The sequence below is a fragment of the Chelonoidis abingdonii genome, chromosome 4, assembly GCF_003597395.2.
Source record: "Chelonoidis abingdonii isolate Lonesome George chromosome 4, CheloAbing_2.0, whole genome shotgun sequence".
Taxonomy (NCBI): domain Eukaryota; kingdom Metazoa; phylum Chordata; order Testudines; family Testudinidae; genus Chelonoidis; species Chelonoidis abingdonii.
In genome coordinates, this window is record NC_133772.1 from 39,158,213 (window position 1) to 39,175,670 (window position 17,458).

Sequence of the window (17,458 nt, forward strand, 5' to 3'; positions counted from 1 at the left end):
TAGCATTGGCCTCTCCTGGGAGTCCCCCTCAGAGTCATCAGCCAGAAGGATAATAGCCACAGATTGCAATACATGATCTTGGGGAAGGAGGCACTAAGGGGATGTCAGTGAGCAAAAGAGCCCTTCTGGGTTCTGGCAGGAGTGTTGAACGAACCCCTGAAGGGGTATGTGGATATGAGAATTGCACACTGGGCCAGGTACTCCTCTGGTGTAGCTTAATTGAAGTCACTGTTTTGTGTGGAATGGTATCCTCCTTTCACTAGTTCTAGCTGACTGAAAAATATGCCGTCACGGACTAGTAGAACTTGGACATGTCATTTCACCTCCTTGTACCTTTATTTAATCCAGCTAGATAGAGTAAAAAGAGGGCCTTGATACGGAACAGACACCTCCACTTTAAATATCCTGAGTACACATATTACAACTAGGCTGACTTTGATGTTATGGGGGTAGGGGAGAACAATGTTTACTCCCCACAGGAAAGCCCCTTGCTCAGATCTTGGGGGAGGAAGTGACTTGTGTTGGTGTGTGTTGACTTCTGAGGCTAAGCAAGGGAAACACCGATCTACTCAACCCAGTTAGGCCAACAGAAGACACTGTGATGGCTAGGCTAGGCTTCATGCCTTGAGGGAACTTAGACGTCTTGTTTTATCTTTAACTTCCAGGCTAGAGACACACACTCACCCCAGTTGGGGGTGGATGTGGGTGTGTGAGAGGGAGAGAGATCTCGGGAGTTCTGATGTCATGGTTGCCACGACAGCCAAATCTTCAGTGGTTTGTCATATCCTAGAAATCCTGAAGATTTGACCAGAATCAGTTGCAATATTTTTATATCGTTTGGAGTTACTGAAAATTTTACAAGGAAAACACTTGTATTATTTACATGATAATCATAAAATCGTAGGACTGGAAGGGACCTCGAAAGGTCATCTAGTCCAGTCCCCTGCACATTTCATACATACAGCACATCTCATCCCAAAACACCTCGTACATAAAGCACTACTGAAACCCAGCTGCCTCTGAGGTGGAAGGCAGGAACCAACAAACTGTAACACAACAGAGAAGTGGGCGAAGAAAGCGGAATTCTGACCAGGAACACCAGGGCACAATTTCCTATTCTTGTGGAAGTGTTATGGGATCTTTCCTGTCTGCTCCCTGCATAGGCAGTACTTTTTTGTTTTTGTTTAAAGGTGACTTGATTTCACTTATGTGCTACAGTCAGATCAAAATTCTAGATGAATTCTTCTCATATTTCTATCCCCGTTTCTCAATCATCCTGCATGTGTTGCCTGACCCCATCATGTACTACAGTTTGTGTGTTCCTCCAGAACAGATTCAACCAAGACTTATCTTGGAGAGGGAGAGAAGTTGGGTGAGGTGGTATCTTTTATTGGAGAGGGATTCATTTAATGAATACCACAGAGGTAGGGGCAATGTAAAGTGCAGTACATTATGGACTTGTCATCTGTGCAGATAAGATGGTGATAGACACTGGACCCTGGTGGGTAGCAGATGTTTTAAACTGTAGAACTTCTTCAATTCCTTTTGTGCTTAATGGCTCAGGGGCAGAGTTCTAGACCTCCCATGATCTCTCACTTCCTGCACTGACAATGCCAGTGCTGTTCATAGGATCTCTGCCCTCTGGCTCAACGGAGACAGTAGATGTGCTTCTGTGAATGTCTTTTCTGTGAAGTTAAGTCAGGTCCTTAAGTTTTCATTGTTACTGTGTTTTAAAAAAATAATTATCTCTGACTTTCCTATGGAGCTTAACTGTAACTAAAAAAAATCTTATTGTTAATGTTAAATCTGGAGCCAGCATTAAAACTGCTGGAGCTCCAAGGTCTTTTCTGGCTACTACTTTCAATCGGTAGGATGGGTCAATATCTTCCATATAGTAACTACTTCAACTGGCAGATGTATTCTACAGTTACTTACGTGTACTATTTCTCAGGCTATCAGTTGCAGGCCTGGGGTTCTAAAGAAGCAGTATGTTCAATAGAGCTGGTTGTATTTTTTACCGCTGTGGAAAATTTCAACTTTTCAATGAAAAACTGAAAATTTCTGGCCAAACACTGAACATTTTTGCGGTTTGGTCAAAAAAACCCAAAGTTTTTGGTGTTCAGGTTATTGGTTTTTTGATGAAAATTCAAATTTTTCTGCGGAGGACAGATTTTCTTTCCACAAAAAATTTTGATTAGTTGAAAATCTGTCCATCACCAAACAGTTACAATGGAAAATTTTTGACCAGCCCTTGTGTTCTGTTCTTGGAAAGAAGTGCATTGTCTCCATCAACAGTGCTAGATATTGGGACATCATTTGCTATTGACTCTTTGTAGGGCAGGAAATATTCTTATAGAAGCTCTTTAGAATTGACTGGCCTGTTTATGCTGCAAAAATTGATTTATATTTTTTACATTTCATCCAAGCATCCTTATATTGTTTCATTTCCCATTTTTAGAACTTAATTCTTTATTTTACAGTCTAGATTGAGGATTTTCAATTTAAAGACCTATTGAAAATCCTGGCTTACATGCACAATCTAATATTACACTAAGATATAGTCAAACATTTCATCTAACTTTTAAGAAGCATTATATGCTTGTCTGCCTTAGGCATGAGTGTGGGGATAAGGATGTGAGCAGATGGGGAGCTGAGACAAAGGTGGATAAAGACAACATCATGGAGGTGGAGAAGGCATAGTTCTAGGTCAAGGAGAACTTCAGAGTTTGGTACGTGTGGCAGGAAAATCTAAGAGATGGGGAGAAGAAGTTAAGAGGAGGGAAATATTGATGTTAAATTAATAGTCTTCCTATATAATATTCCTGTAGCCTGTCCAAAGATCCCAGAGCATTTTGCAAACATTAATTATTGCATTGTTTGTATTACAGTAGTGCCTAGAGGCCTTAAAAACTAAAAGAAACAGACTTGACAGAAGCTCTGGGGTGAGGACCATGGTCAACAACTCTGCTCCTCTGGCCCAGTGGAATTCCGTGCCACCAGGGAGGGTAGAGCTTATCTGTGCATGTCCCACAGGAACTAAGAATCATCAAGCAGTAGTAATAACACCACCTAGCTCTTACATAGGGGCCTTTCATCAGCATGTCTCAAAACACTTTACAAAGGAAGTGCCAGTATCACCCCTATTTTACACATGGGAAAACAGGCACAGAAAGGGGGAGTGATTTGCCCAAGTTTACCCTGCAGGTCAGCGGCAGAGCTGGGAATAGAGTCCAGATCTTCTGAGTCCTGCAAATCTCACCACACTCACAGCAAGTGCCAAATGAGGTTCTTTGGTCTACCTTCTCCTGTAGAGAAACAGAGCAGCATTACATTTTTAAAAACCAAAACTAAAACCCAAACCGTACCAAAAGAAAATGCTCCATTGCACATACAATTCTTCCCCTGGGGAGAGGAATAAAATGAATCACACATGTCAGATGTTAGTCATGGCACTTAATGCATTATGAGAGATCCTTAGATCCTACAGTGATGTGAGTACAGTGTAAGAACCTGTAAGGAGTAGAACAGAGGGGATTGATGTGCCAGCAGATTACACATTTGATATTCAGTGCAGGATGTTTCAAAAGCACAGGAATGTATAATCCCTGGACCAGAGGGATCAGTGTGTACGAGCCTGCACCATCTCTCTGTATACATAGAGCATCTTCCAGCTCTGTACAACACAGCTCCTAGGGATGCTGCTGCAGGGAGGCAGCTCCCTTTTGGATTGCCTGACATAAGTGGCCTGTCACACAGCCCACTGCAGAAAGGATAAGCAGTTGGTACACATCTCTCCCCACTTGATTCACCAAGCCTCGTTTTCCTTTTTGTTTTAATATAGGATAGGATTTTCAGAGGCCTATGGGGTTTAGGCACCACATTCTGTTGACTTTCCTTGGGATTTGGGCACCTAACCTTCAGGCTCCTTTGAAAATCCCAGCCATAACATTTTGTTCTTCTCTAGCACCTTTCATCTCAGGAGCGCAGAATGCTATATGAGCAATTTCTGTCGCTCCACAGGTAAGGGAAATGCATGGCTCTTTTCATCTATTGCTGAAGAGTTGCTGTTGGCTGTTGCAGCTGTTCAACAGCAACAGAGAAATACTGTGTAACAATGTAGGACAGGAAGTGAAGAATACTGTATCTAAACTGGGGTTGAGGAAGCTGGGTATGTAGAACGTAATTACTAGGGTTGGAATTTTCCCAGGACCATAAGGGTTAACATCTTTTGCAAAAAGTGCCATGGGATCCTTAATAACTGTGGGTGGCCAGGATCTGTTTTTCACAAATCATTCACTAGAAAGCTATTTTATATGCTGTTTGCATGTTTAAATTGAAATAAATGTTAATTATTCATGTACTGAGGGCTTCAGTGCCAGTTAGGTCAAGTTTGGTTTAGTTCAGAAAAAGGTTTTCTCTCCCAGTTTTTCTAACTAGGGCAACCATGTTTAACTTGTGGTTGTGTGTTTAAAAAATGGTTTCCTGATGTATGGTAGAAGTGAATAGACCAGTATAGAAGTTTTATATTGAAATATTTAATGGCTTGATACTGGGAAAACACAGAGCCACCACAGTTCTCATTTAAGTTAATGGACTTGGGTTACAGAAAGGTGAACATACGCCATTTATGCCTGCAAGTGGCACTCTTAGCATACCTGCACCAATGGTCAGAAAGTGCTGTTTCATATCCGTTCATCACACCTGTTCCATCTAAGTTTATTATGAAGTGTAAAGGGCCACACTTGGAGTGGTAGATCATGTCCTATATATATAGAGAAGAATCCCATGGTACTCTTTCTGCAGGGATATTTCGTCTGTCATGCCTCTCCTAATATTCACCAGCAGTTCAGTTCTTTTCCTGCGGCGCTCCGAAGAGCAGATATATATATGCAGTGTGATCTTGTGGCGAGGCATGTGATAGGCAGGGACTTGGAAGACATCCATTCTAATCCTGCCTCCACCCAGGAGCAGTGCCACGGTTTTTGCCACCCTAGGCGGCAGCGCTCCTCCTCTGAGTATTCAGCGGCGAGGGTCCTTCTGCTCCGTGTCTTCGGGGCACTTTGGCAATGGGTCCCAGAGCAAGTGAAAGACTCGTCGCCAAATTTCCGCCGAAGATCCAAAGCGGAAGGACTCCCTGCTGCCGAATTTCTGCCAAGGGCAGCAAAATGCCACCTCCACCAAATCCTGCCACCCTAGGTGACACTAGGCGACTGCCAGCCCTGCTTCCACCACAGATCTGCTGTGTGATTTTTGGGCAAGTCATTTCACCTCCCTGTGTCTTTCCATCTCCTCCTACCTTTTGCCCGCCTTGTCTCTTTACACTGTAAGCTCTTCACGTCAAGGCCCATCTCTTACTCTGTGTATGTGCAGTGCCTAGCACAATGAGGCCTCAATCTCACTTGAGAACTCTAGTCACAGCTATTATACATACATAATAATAATGTCTTAGCACATATAAATTCCTGGAGGCTCTTTGAAGAGAGCTGGCTGGTTGTATTTTTTTAATCTCCTGCACACATGGAGAGAAGGCAGCAATATTGTACGTAACGATATTGTGCTCTGTTTGATCACTATTTTATGGAAGTTCTCCTTTAAAGGTTGATGTCACACATTAGGGCTTGGGCACATTAAGACCTGTTCTACTGAAGGTCAGTGAAAAGATGACAAAGGCAGGAAGATGAGACAGAAGAAATAACTGGTAAAGCTTTATTTAAAGCATCAAATAAAATGACAGAAGGTAGAGGTTTAAAAAACGAACAGAGAATTATGTAGGTAATTTTTATAACCTAGTAAAACATCACAGTATGCTGAAATTGGAGTGTCAGACACAGCTTCCTACTCCTATCTAAACTGCCATCTAATCTTACTCACTAGGACAAACAACATTCAAGGATGTTGTTTATAGTGATTGCTTTTTTATCATTCGAAAGCAAAGTGGTGTTTTGAAAACCTTTGTGATCTGTAATCAAACAAGGTAATTCCAGTAGCAACCCACTTCTTCAAAGATCAAGGAAACTCTCCATACAATTATTTCTTTATTTGTTGAACTAGGCCATAGAAGTCAGCCACATCCTTCTAGAACATAAGTGACCAAAACAATCTATCTAATGCTTCTGATCCCAGAGTCTGGGAGTTAACTCTGGTTCTTCACAGCAAGAATCAAACCTTTTACCTTGTAAGAGCAGTTCTTCATGTATTATCCAATGGGCTCTCCGAAAGTCACAGGTTAGTTTTCTTCCACGAGAGAGAGACTGCAGTAGCTGGGATGGTTCCTGTAGCAGTAGGGCAACACCTCAAAGCAAAATTCCCACTCCTTGTAGCTGTGGGGGCATTTTTCCTGCACCATAATAGAGATTCTTCAGCTGTAATACAGATTGTGTCTGTGACTTAGACCTCTACATCAACTACCCTGCTCCTCATTACAATGGTATAGAGGGTGTCGTATTAATTTGGTGCTAGGGACCCCTCTAAATGTTCCATTCAATCAGCCAAGATAACCTGGGGTACCTGTCCTAATACAGGTGTTCTCTGTAGGGGGCCTGTGACTCTGGCCTATTGGTCTGACTGAGCCAGTTTCTGAAGGCCTTGTGGTGTGCTCGGAAGCTCAGGCTGTTGACCCAGACATTCCCTGAATAAACGGTATGAGTTGCTGTGGGTCGAGGAGGTCTTGTTGGCTTGGGTGTGTCATTTTTTTGAGCTTTTAAAAAAACTATTTAGGAACTATTAACAGATTTGCAAATCCTTGCCATGAACATATCTAGAAACAAAACTAAACAATAACCATAACAACAGTGAGCTTTTGCTTATGGAGATTTGTACAGGAATATAGTAATCAGACCTATCTATTGACAGCGTATTATTGTATTACAGAGTGAGCATCATTACAATGCCTATGACATGTCTTTACTAGTGATTTTATTAAATGGAGTGAAATCTCTGATTATACATATTTAATAGACCAGACAGGTCCATCACATATAAATATGCAAAATAATTGGACTGGTGTGTTGGTTATTTTGCAGGTGAATGTACTTGGCCTGAATATTGAGTCTTCTTGAGGTTTCTATTGTATCATGTTTATAACATGTTAAATGTGGCCCAAGACTACAAACAGCAACGTATCTTACAAATAAAACTGACTTCCAAACAGTAGGGACTCTACTACATGGATCTTAGAGGTTGGGGGTTAAAACTAAACACTTGTTTTTATTTTTGAAATGCCATTTCTTGTGTGGTCTAGTGTTTTCTGAAATTTATTGCCCTTAATCCTCTGACTGGCACTTTGACAAGATGCCTTATTGTTCAGTTGGAAAAGCGGTTCATATAGGAACTGATGATCACCTCCTGTATTTGCTCAGCGGAATAAGTCCCCAGCATTGATCCTGTCTAACTCAGCGAGTTGAAGAATAGGTGGGAGGCCATTCATCAGATATCTCTTGCAAATTCAAAAGCATTTTCTATCCTGTTTGTGTTTTGAAGTAGCTCATTCATTTTCCAGTGTTTTTGCATAGAATTGTTTTCATAACTGGCATTTTTCAATTTTGAAATTGTGAAAATAGATGAGAAAAATCTCATCTTCAGTTCCCTGCTCTGCTGCAGACTTTGTGTGCGACCTTGAACAAGTTACATAGTATCTCCATGCCTCAGTTTCCCATTTGTAAAGTGGGGGTAAATAGCACGTCACTACCTCACAAGGGTGTTGTGAGGATAAATACGTTAAAATTGTGAGATGTTCCGATACTACAGTGGCGGGAGCCATATAAGTACCTAACACAGAGGAAAGGTAGTGGAATATTTCTCTGTAGGTAAAATAACCACTCAAAAGTTATGTAGCAGTAGCACAGAAACTGAACAGACATTGAGTGGAACAACCAGCCAGCTATATAGATAGATATTTTTTCATTTAAAGTTTCAACTGGAAATTTTTGAAGACATTAAATATTTCAGTGGCGTTAAATAAAGGCCAGATTTTGACAAAAAAAGAATTTATTTAGAAAAACTTGGACCAGCATCATAGCCACATAGGCTGCTAAATTGACAAAAGAAAGATTTGTGGGAGCAAGAGTTTCCCCAGGCAAGTTTGCAGCCTTTGTCCTGGGTCAGGAAAGGATTGTGGGCTTTGTTTTTGTTTTGACAGGAGCAGAATAGGAAAATTTGAACTTTTGCTCAATTGGTCTCAGCAAATAGGTCCAGTGCTTGGCCTGGGATAATTTAGTGAGTCTTGCTTTCAAGTTGTATCGAATATATATGACAGGAAAGGGTTAAGTACTTCAAAGTGTCTCCATCAAGTGCTGAGAAACTGAAGTTTAATACAGAAAAGGCCAAAACCATAATTTATTTGCTGAATGCCTGAGATAAAGCTGTCATCTCCCTTCACTTATTTTTTTGATGGGTGAATTGAATGTCCAAAGATCTTCTCAGCCTGGTATGTATATCTAGCCCTCTTCTGTCCCTCTGCTCGTAGACTGTGCCTTTCAGTCATTGTGCTGAAGTCGTACTCGGTCATTGGCTCCATTTACCTCTGGGGAGCTGGTATTAACCTGTTCCCATCTTAAAGCCTATTATAATTCCTTCTGTTTGATTAATTTCATTGTGAAGCTCTTTACTCTGCTCCCTCCCTCCCTCTCGTCCTCTGAGGGGAAGAGGTAAAGGGACTATCTATTTAAGCCTTGTACGTTTTTTTTTTTTATATAAAGATAGGGCCTGCTCCAAAGCTCATTGAAGTCAATTATCAGAGGGGTAGCCGTGTTAGTCTGGATCTGTAAAAGCAGCAGAGTCTTGTGGCACCTTATAGACTAACAGACGTTTTGGAGCATGAGCTTTCATGGGTGAATACGACGAAGTGGGTATTCGCTAACGTCTGTTAGTCTATAATGTGCCAAAGGACTCTTTGCTGCTTTTGAAGTCAATTGTAATTGGTCATTAGACTCCAATAGGCTTTGAATCCATGGCACGGCTGGTATAGGTGTGTAACTTGTTGCCTTCCTGCACAGCTGTCTGTGTGGTAGAGGTGGTTTTTGTTTAGTTTTTTGTTTCCCCCATTTTTGAAAAACAGCAGTTGCCATATGGAGACAGCAGCCTCCCAGATCTTACCGGGTTCTTGCCTCATGTGATCATTGCCCACCATAACTCTGAGCCTGCTGAAGCTCAAATGTATGATAAAGACTTATGGTTACCATATTTCTCAAAGTGAAAACAGGACACCGCGTGGAACTCGCCTGAGCGAGTGGGGTGGGCATCTCTGCTCACCCAAGCCCCCTCCCCTTTCCTTGGGGCTGGTGTTGCTGAGCTCCTCTTTGCCCCCCCTGCACAGGGATGGCCTGAGATGCTCACCTGAGCCCCTGTATCCTGTGTGGAGCTGGCCTGAGCTGCCTGGTGTTGCCACTTGCCCGATCCAGGCCATGCAGGGCTGGCATCGCTGCTTTCCCCCTCGAACATTCCTCTGCACACTGCGGGGGAGGGTGTCCCACTTTTTTGGCAAAGCTGGGCATTTATCCCATTTGGTTTTGTCATCTGATCATCAGTTTAGAAGAGCAAATAGGACAAATACCCAGTTTTGCCAAAAAAAAAGTCGGGATGGCCGGGACAGGGCTTAAAAAGGGGACTGTCCCAGCTAAAACGGGACGTAGGGTCACCCTGTAAAGACTCTCATAATGAGAAACATAACCCTACGTAGCAGAGAGGACAGCACTAAAGAAGTTATCACTGCAAGCTTTGTATAACCTCATTAATGAGTCAGCATTTCAGATAAGAAAATATAGTAACACCTGATTACTGTGACAGGGAGACCCAGGTATCATATGGAGACACCAGAAACAGCTGGTGAATGGGGCATTAGAGGTAAATTTTGCCTCTAAAATTAATGACCTAACTCACAGTAAGGAGATATGTCTCCCATAATTTTCTTCAAAGCCAGACCAGTTCAGTCCAATCTTGATTTTTTTCCCCCTCTTTCCTTCCTATGAATTCTAATTAACTGGGACTCTAGGTCAACCAAGATTGGCTACATCTCTCCCCCTGCCCCATTGCATTGTTCAAACAGCACTTCAGATCTGTGGCACTCCAAAGCGCTGCAAGGCCAAAACTAAGCTGTACAGGAGCTGAGCTTCTCTACACACTTCTCCTGCAGAGCTTACATTTTTTAGGCTGCTTCCCTGCAGAGCGTAGGGCTCAGATGCTCAGCTGGAGTAAATTGTCGTGACTCCATTGAAGTCAGTGTAGCTAGGTCCATTTGCACCAGCTGAGGATCTTGCCCACAGAGCGCTACAAGTGGGGGAGCAGGGAGAGAGATGTTATGTAAACATTTGATTAATTTTTTTCATGTTTTAATTAACATTTCAGATGTCTGCAAGACATTTGTAAAGCCAGAGTTTATTTGTGCAGAGAAAATAAAGCAGATTTTCAGAATTAAAGGATCTGGTGCTTTTTGGCAGTCACTTTTGTTTGTCAACAACACAATGTACGGAATACAGAATGTGGACTCAGTTTTTAGAGAATGGGCATAAAGAACTGTTCTGCTGTGTTTAAAAAATGTTACTGTATAAAATAATGGAACAAATATTGCGTAAATGGAAATGGGATCTACCTAACTGCTCCTTGTGAAATTATTCATCCATTACCTTTTGTTTAATATTCATTCTCTTCTTTTTGTGTATATGTGCTAGCTATCCCCACAAGTCTAGTAGCAGAACTGTATTCATCCAGATGAACTTATTTTCTTCCAAGGGCAAACAAACGTAAACCTGCAGGCCAGGTGGACTCCCAGCACAGTGGCTGCTGAACCACCTCAAGAAGCAGCTGCTGTGTTGCGGAGGGGCTGAGGCACAAGCAGCAATGCTGAGCTCAGAGCAGGAGAGCACATCACAGGTCTATGTGATGGTACAGTTCCCAGGTCTGCCTAGAGATTGCATTCACGTTCCCCCAAAGGGTGACCAGTATGAGTAATGTGGGCCTCCAAGAAAATCTACTTAATCCTGAACGTGCTGGCAGTATTCAATGCCGGAACAGCCTTCATCGCTAGTAAAGCGTTGCAACTCCTTCATCCTGCAGCTCTCGGAACTGCTGAGGATCTGAGACTGTGCGTGCTCCAAGCAGACTGACTACTACGAAGGTACTTTATGCTTAAACACACATGGATTTATAAAATGGCCCTGTCACTTACTGAGGCAAACAGAGGCTTGTCCCTGTTCCCCTGGCTCGTAACTACTGTAGCCCAAATCCTGCCCCCCTAAAGAATAGAATGTAAATTTTATGGACTACCAGATCACTCAGGACATTTGGACATTCAGAGTTGTATAGCCCAGATAAGATAGTCTAGGCAGTGCCAATGTATGATCCTCTTATGCTACTGCAGCCAGTCTGTCTTGATTTATAGTATTTGTGTGGTCAGGCCAGTATGCATATATTAATGGATGATTATAATACGCAAATATGACAAAGCAGGATGTGGTCAAAGTCCTGTCTCAATGTTTGAAAGCTTGTTTATAAAGAGACTGCGCTCTTGGGTGCTCTCTCCTGAGTGGCACCTGTGCTCTTCAGGGCCCATACATGACAAATGGAGCCTGCATGCAAAGTGAGGGTTGCCAGGCATCTGGTTTTTGACTGGAACACCCTGTTGAAAAGGGACCCTGGTGGCTATGGTCAGCACAGCTAACTGGGCCACTAAAAGTCCAATTGGCTGCAGCAGGGCAGGCAGGCTCCATGCCCGGCTCTGTGTGTTGCCCCTGCCTGCATGCGCCACCCCAAGTGCCAGCTCTGCAGCTCCCATTGGCCAGGAACCGCAGCCAATGGGAACTGCGGGAGTGGTGCCTCTGGGCGGGGGCAGTGTGGGGAGGCGCCGCTCCACCTAGAAGCCAGAGGGACATGTCGCTGCTTACTGGGAGCTGCCTGAGGTCAGCACTGCCTGGAGCCCGTGCCCCAACCCTTTGCCCCAGCTCAGAACTCCCTCCCACACTCTGAACCCCTCAGACCTAGCATGGAGCACCCTCCTACACTCCAAACCCTTCATCCCCGGCCCGACCCCACCCCACCCCAGAGCTCACACCCCCGCCCCAGCCTGGAGCCCCCTCCTGCACCCAAAATCCCTCATCCCAGCCCCACTCCAGAGCCTGCACCCCCAGCCGGAGCCCTTGGCCACACCCCAACCTTCTTTCCCAGCACAATGAAAATGAGTGAGTGAGTGAGGCTGGGGGCGAGCGAGCAATGGAGGGAGCGGGGATGGAGGGAGCGGGAGCAGGGCCTCAGAGAAGGGGCAGGGCAGGGGCGAGACCTTAGAAGGGGTGGGGCAGAGGTGTTTGGCTTTCTGCAATTAGAAAGTTGGTAACCCTAAGCCAGCTATGTTTACACGAACTATGCACATAAGTGGTAAAACCATCTGGTTTGTCAGTAGATGCAATATGTCTGTTTTAAAGTAGCATGTTGCAGTTCTAAGGAACCTCATAGCAGTAACTGCTTTTGAATGAACAGTAATGTCAGTTTCCATGATAGCTGTGTGTGTCCTAACCCCTTCCTCCTCCTGACAGCCTTGCCTTTAGCAGGCACCCTCTGTGGAAATAGTCATACGTGGGTCGGAGAGTCACCTCGTGAGAGGAGTGAGGGAGAAAAGGTGTGGGGTGGTGGAGCTTCTAGATCACCAGCAAGTCCTTGTTTCACCCATTAGGTGACTGATAAAGGAAGCTCTTTGCAGGAGTGTGGCGGAGATGACTCACCGGCGCGGCGCCTCCTGCCGGTTGTCCAGGGAATTAGCTCTTTTCCGGCTCCTGAGTGCCCTCTGCCAGCTGATGTCTTGCCTGCTGCTGGCCCCCCTGGACTCTTGTGCCCTTTGCCCAGGGGTTCTTCCCACCACAATACCTCCTCACTCTGGGTGTCCCTCCCAGGGAAACCCCCAATCCTCTAGCCCCACCTTGCCTCACTGGCTACTGTCAGTTTCCATTTAACCCCCGCTCCCTGTGGCAGACTGCAGTCTGTTAACCACTCATCATTGGCAAGTGAGTTTGGACCAGCTGCCTCTGCCTATTCCTGGGCTGCCTCTCTGCAGCCTTAGTACCCTTTTTGTGGGAGCTTAACTCAGCCTGAGGCTTAGGTAGGCTGGATCTCCCCAGCTGCCTCTGCCCTTCCCCAGCACTGCTCAAGCCTAGGTACCCTGCTCAGCTTCCCAGGCAGCCAGGTCCTTCTCTCTCCCAAGAGGCTAGAGAGAGTGAGTGAGTGTGTGTCTCCTTCTTCTGGCCCACCGCCCTCTTATAAGGGCCATCTGAGCCCTGATTGCACTGGTTGCAGCTGTGACTGCTTTTCCAATCACCCCAGCCTTTCCCCTGCCACAGTCCTCTTCCCAAGGCTGTTTTAAGCCCTTCAGGGCAGGAGCGGAGTAACCGCCCTGCTACAAGGAGGTATAGTTATCAAACATGGTGCAGACCTGTGCACTGCAGCAGTGAGGAGTCTGGCCTGTTTAACTTGTGGGTCATACTGTGGGGCTGACTGGTTCAAGTCAGGGAGTCCACTCCACTGCGCACTGCCATGTCTGTGGAGCTGAGGAGAGGAGAACCCCCAGGGCAGGGATGAGCCTGCTCTGCCCCATTCTTATTGGGGCTGTGGAAGAATGGTGCTTATATACAGGGATCAACATTGGGGTTGGAGGCAGAGGGTGGAAACCTTAAAAATAAGAGACTGAAACAGCATCTAGGCCTCCAAAAAAGCCAAAGCAATTCATTGCCTAACCATTGTGCTTCTTGTTTCTTGCTCCTGGAGGGAACCAGCTGGTTGCTGTGGCAACAGGAGTCAGAGAGGGAGAGAGCATCTTGGACATATAGGAATTAATTTGGATTTTGCTTCAATCTGATATTGTCAGGATGGCGAAGTACTGTCTAATCTAGTCCTGCAGTGTAGCCCATGAGGTTCCTAGACATCCTGACCTTGCCACAGCAACCACTGTAGTGCTTTCAAATGCTCCACAGCTCCTGGCTGTCAGTGGGTAGCATCCATTTGAAATGGTCCAGGGCAAATGGACCTGTCTGTGGATTTGGGCTGAGGACAGCATAATTCAACAGACTGGTATCTGGCAGTATGATCCTCTCCAGGATATTTTCACATGTCTGAATGAGGGATCATTTGACCTCCATTTCTAGCCACACCAAATCCTATTTAAAAGTTTACCCTTCTTGCCCACAGACTCCCTGCATCTGGTGAACATTCTGAGCACCTTCTCCTGAGGTGTTGTGTGGTTAGTGTGAAGTTCAGAATTAAGTGCCTCTTCCATGGGAAGCAGACAGCTTTTGAGGTGTAAGTATAAGTACATTGTGACAATATCAGCATATCCATTCTGGCTGTCTCCCCTGTGCTCCAGGACCCTTGCAACTTTCATCCAGCATGGGCTTAAGACTGTCCTTCATAGTCATCTGTTTTTCATCCACTTGTGCCCAGTGGTGAGGTGCTTCTTCAGACATGTCCTTTTCTGTGTAGATGTGAAAAGGGTGATATGACACCTGGAGGTGCAACAAAGAGGAGTGTGCAGTATAGCTGACAGTTATGCACAAACTCCTGCTGGGTGTGCAGCCAAAACTTGTGTGAACGACCATGCTGTTACTATTTTGGCCTAATTTTCCAGGTGTCTAGGTGCACACACAGCTTTTTGAAAATGGATCCCATTGTAGCCCCCTGGAAAGCTCCACTGTGAGCCATGGCAAGGGTCTTTGATAGCTATGCCCCAGTTGACTTGCCCAGTGTCAAAGTGAATCAGTGGCAGAGCCAGGAATAGAATCCAGAATGTCTGTCTGATTCTTAGTCCACTCTCTCCACTAGGCCATAGATTTACGAAGGCTTCTTTGCTAATCTGGTTCTGGACTGTAAGGTTGCTAGATACATCTAAAAATCATTCACTTGTGACTTGCAGTACTCATATGCACACTTTTTAATACCTGAAGGAAACAGGCAGGGAAGTGCTTATAAATGTGGGGTTTATTTTTCCCCCCACACTTAATAGGTATCAACTAAACAACACATCTTCTTAAAAACAGTATCATTCTTTTGAGTATTTACAGGTCAGAAGTGAATTAAATTATGTAGGAACCAGAGAGCGCTTCACTTCTTTGCTCTCCTACAGCTCATAATGTACATCTATTTCCTTGCCATCAAAGGCTCTGCATTAAGAACTGTGTAGCAAATCAGAATTTATGGTAATGATTTGCTTGTTTAAAATGACAAAGATGGAGAAAATCAACCAACAAAATCCTGTTTTTTCACTTTGCGGTTTTTCTGTAATTTGTTGGGTAAATTAAATGTTTGACACAGTTCTTTCATTTTGATGTTTTAGCATTAATCTGATAAATGTTAATGAAATGGTTCTTGGAATTATGATTTAAAAATCATTTCACAGGTAACAGTTGCTGAATATTAAATGTAATTGTATAGCTATTTTTGAAGTGTAAGTGTAAGAAACTTTAAAATATACTAGAGTACCAGTGCTGGGACATAACCTTGGAAAGGACACTATCAGAATTAAAATCTTTAACCCTGTCTTGTAATAACGCCCATTGAACTCAATAAAAAAATTGAATTGGGCCCTAAAACAGGAAATTTGCATATCACTCACTTTGGACAGTGAAACCAATCTGGGCCATTTAACTTTATAAAAATAACATGCTTCACTTTGTGTTTTTTGACACTTTTATTACATTGTTTGCGTTTCCAACACTACAGGTGTGTCTGTACTGGGTAATCCTTTAATAAACCTCTTTTCATTGTTTTTAGTTCATTTTGTAAGCCGGTGACATTTCTTTATTATAACAGGATTTACAAAACAGGATTTGCAGTTGATGTTTTGGGTATAAACCAGGGGTCGGCAACCTCTGGCACGCGGCTCACCAGGGTAAGCACCCTGGCGGGCCGGGCCAGCTTATTTATCTGCCGCATCAGCAGGTTTGGCGGATCAAAGCTCCCACTGGCTGCAGTTCGCCATCCCAGGCCAATGGGGGTGGCAGGAAGCGCCGCAGGATGTGCTGGCTGCGGCTTCTCACCTCCCGCCTTGGCCTGGGACGGCGAACTGTGGCCAGTGGGAGCTGCAATCCACCAAACCTGCCAACATGGCAGATCATCAAACTGGCCCAGCCTGCCAGGGTGCTTACCCTGGCGAGCTGCGTGCCAGAGGTTACCGACCCCTGGTATATACAATTGGAATGTCCCTTTTAAAATTAACAGTACATGCTGCAAACACAAAATGTTCCATAGTGTGCTCAAACATGAGGGCAAGCATGGCCAACTCTTACGTTGGTTGGGATGGCTTGGGAGGTGCAGATAGAGAAGGTTAGGTTGGCTTCCCTTGTGACTCATGTCAGGCTTGACTTTGCAAGGTGCTAAGCGCCCTCAACTTCATTGAACTCACTGGCTGTTCAAGATTCCCTACAGCTCCAGAGAGAATCCAGCACAATGTAAGATGAAGTCTTTAGTCACCCAGTATTTCAGATGCCTCAATGGGCTTTATCACAGCAAGGATGGTCTTGTAGCTAAGGGTTTGGCTGTAGGGTGATTCAGTGAATGGCAAGCTGAAGTGAAAATCTACAGTGCACCAGCCTGCTGTGCAGTTTGTGACCACATGGATCCTGATGCTGCTCACAAAATGTTCCCTGTTGCACTTTGATCTCTTGCTGTTTCAAACTGTATACAGTAATTCCTCACTTAAAGTCGTCCCATTAACGTCATTTTGTTGCTGATCAATAAGAAAATATGCTCATTTAAAGTTGTGCAATGCTCCCTTATAACATTGTTTGGCAGCTGCCTGCTTTGTCCACTGCTTGCAGAAAGAGCAGCCCATTGCAGCTAACTTATGGTGGCTTGGAACCTGGGTGGACCGGCAGCTCCCCTATCAGCTCCCCACTCCCCTAAGTTCCGTGTGGAACTCCCCACTCCCCTAAGTTCCGTGTGGAACTCCCCACTCCCCTAAGTTCCCTGCTGGCAGTTCAGCTGTCCCTCCCCAACTGCCGTGTGCTGCTCCTGCCGTCTGCCCTGGAGCTGCTCCTGGGAGCCTCCTCCTTGCTGTGTGGCGGGGTGAGGGTGGGGGTGAAGAGGAGCACTAATGTCAAGGTGTCCCCCTCCCCCCTGCTCCTGCCTCCATTTACCCCATCTCCATCGGGCGGGGGGAGGGGGCTCAGCTGTCTCAACTTGCTGATCTACTTAGAAAAGCAATGTACTTAGAGTGGTGTCAGCGTACTTAAAGGGGAAATGCGCATCTCTCTCTCACACATGCACACAGGATGTGTGTGTCTGTCTCTGTCTGCCATGCTGTCTCTCCTCCCTCCATTCATGCTGCTCTGTAGAGTGTGAGGCTACATTAACAACGTGTTAACCCTTGAGGGCTCAGCTGAGTACTAGTTCATCATTTAGCAATAAAGCATTCCCTAGGAAATATTCCACCCTCTGACTTCAACATCTCAACCAAGCTGCACAGTTATCATTGCTGTGTACAGTATTA

General features: G+C 44.8%; 1 protein-coding gene across 3 annotated transcripts in view; it reads left to right on the plus strand.

The window, feature by feature from the left end:
- Positions 1-17,458, plus strand: part of TSPAN4 (tetraspanin 4) — a 726,272-nt gene that overhangs the window by 47,007 nt on the left and 661,807 nt on the right. The window lies entirely within an intron of this gene.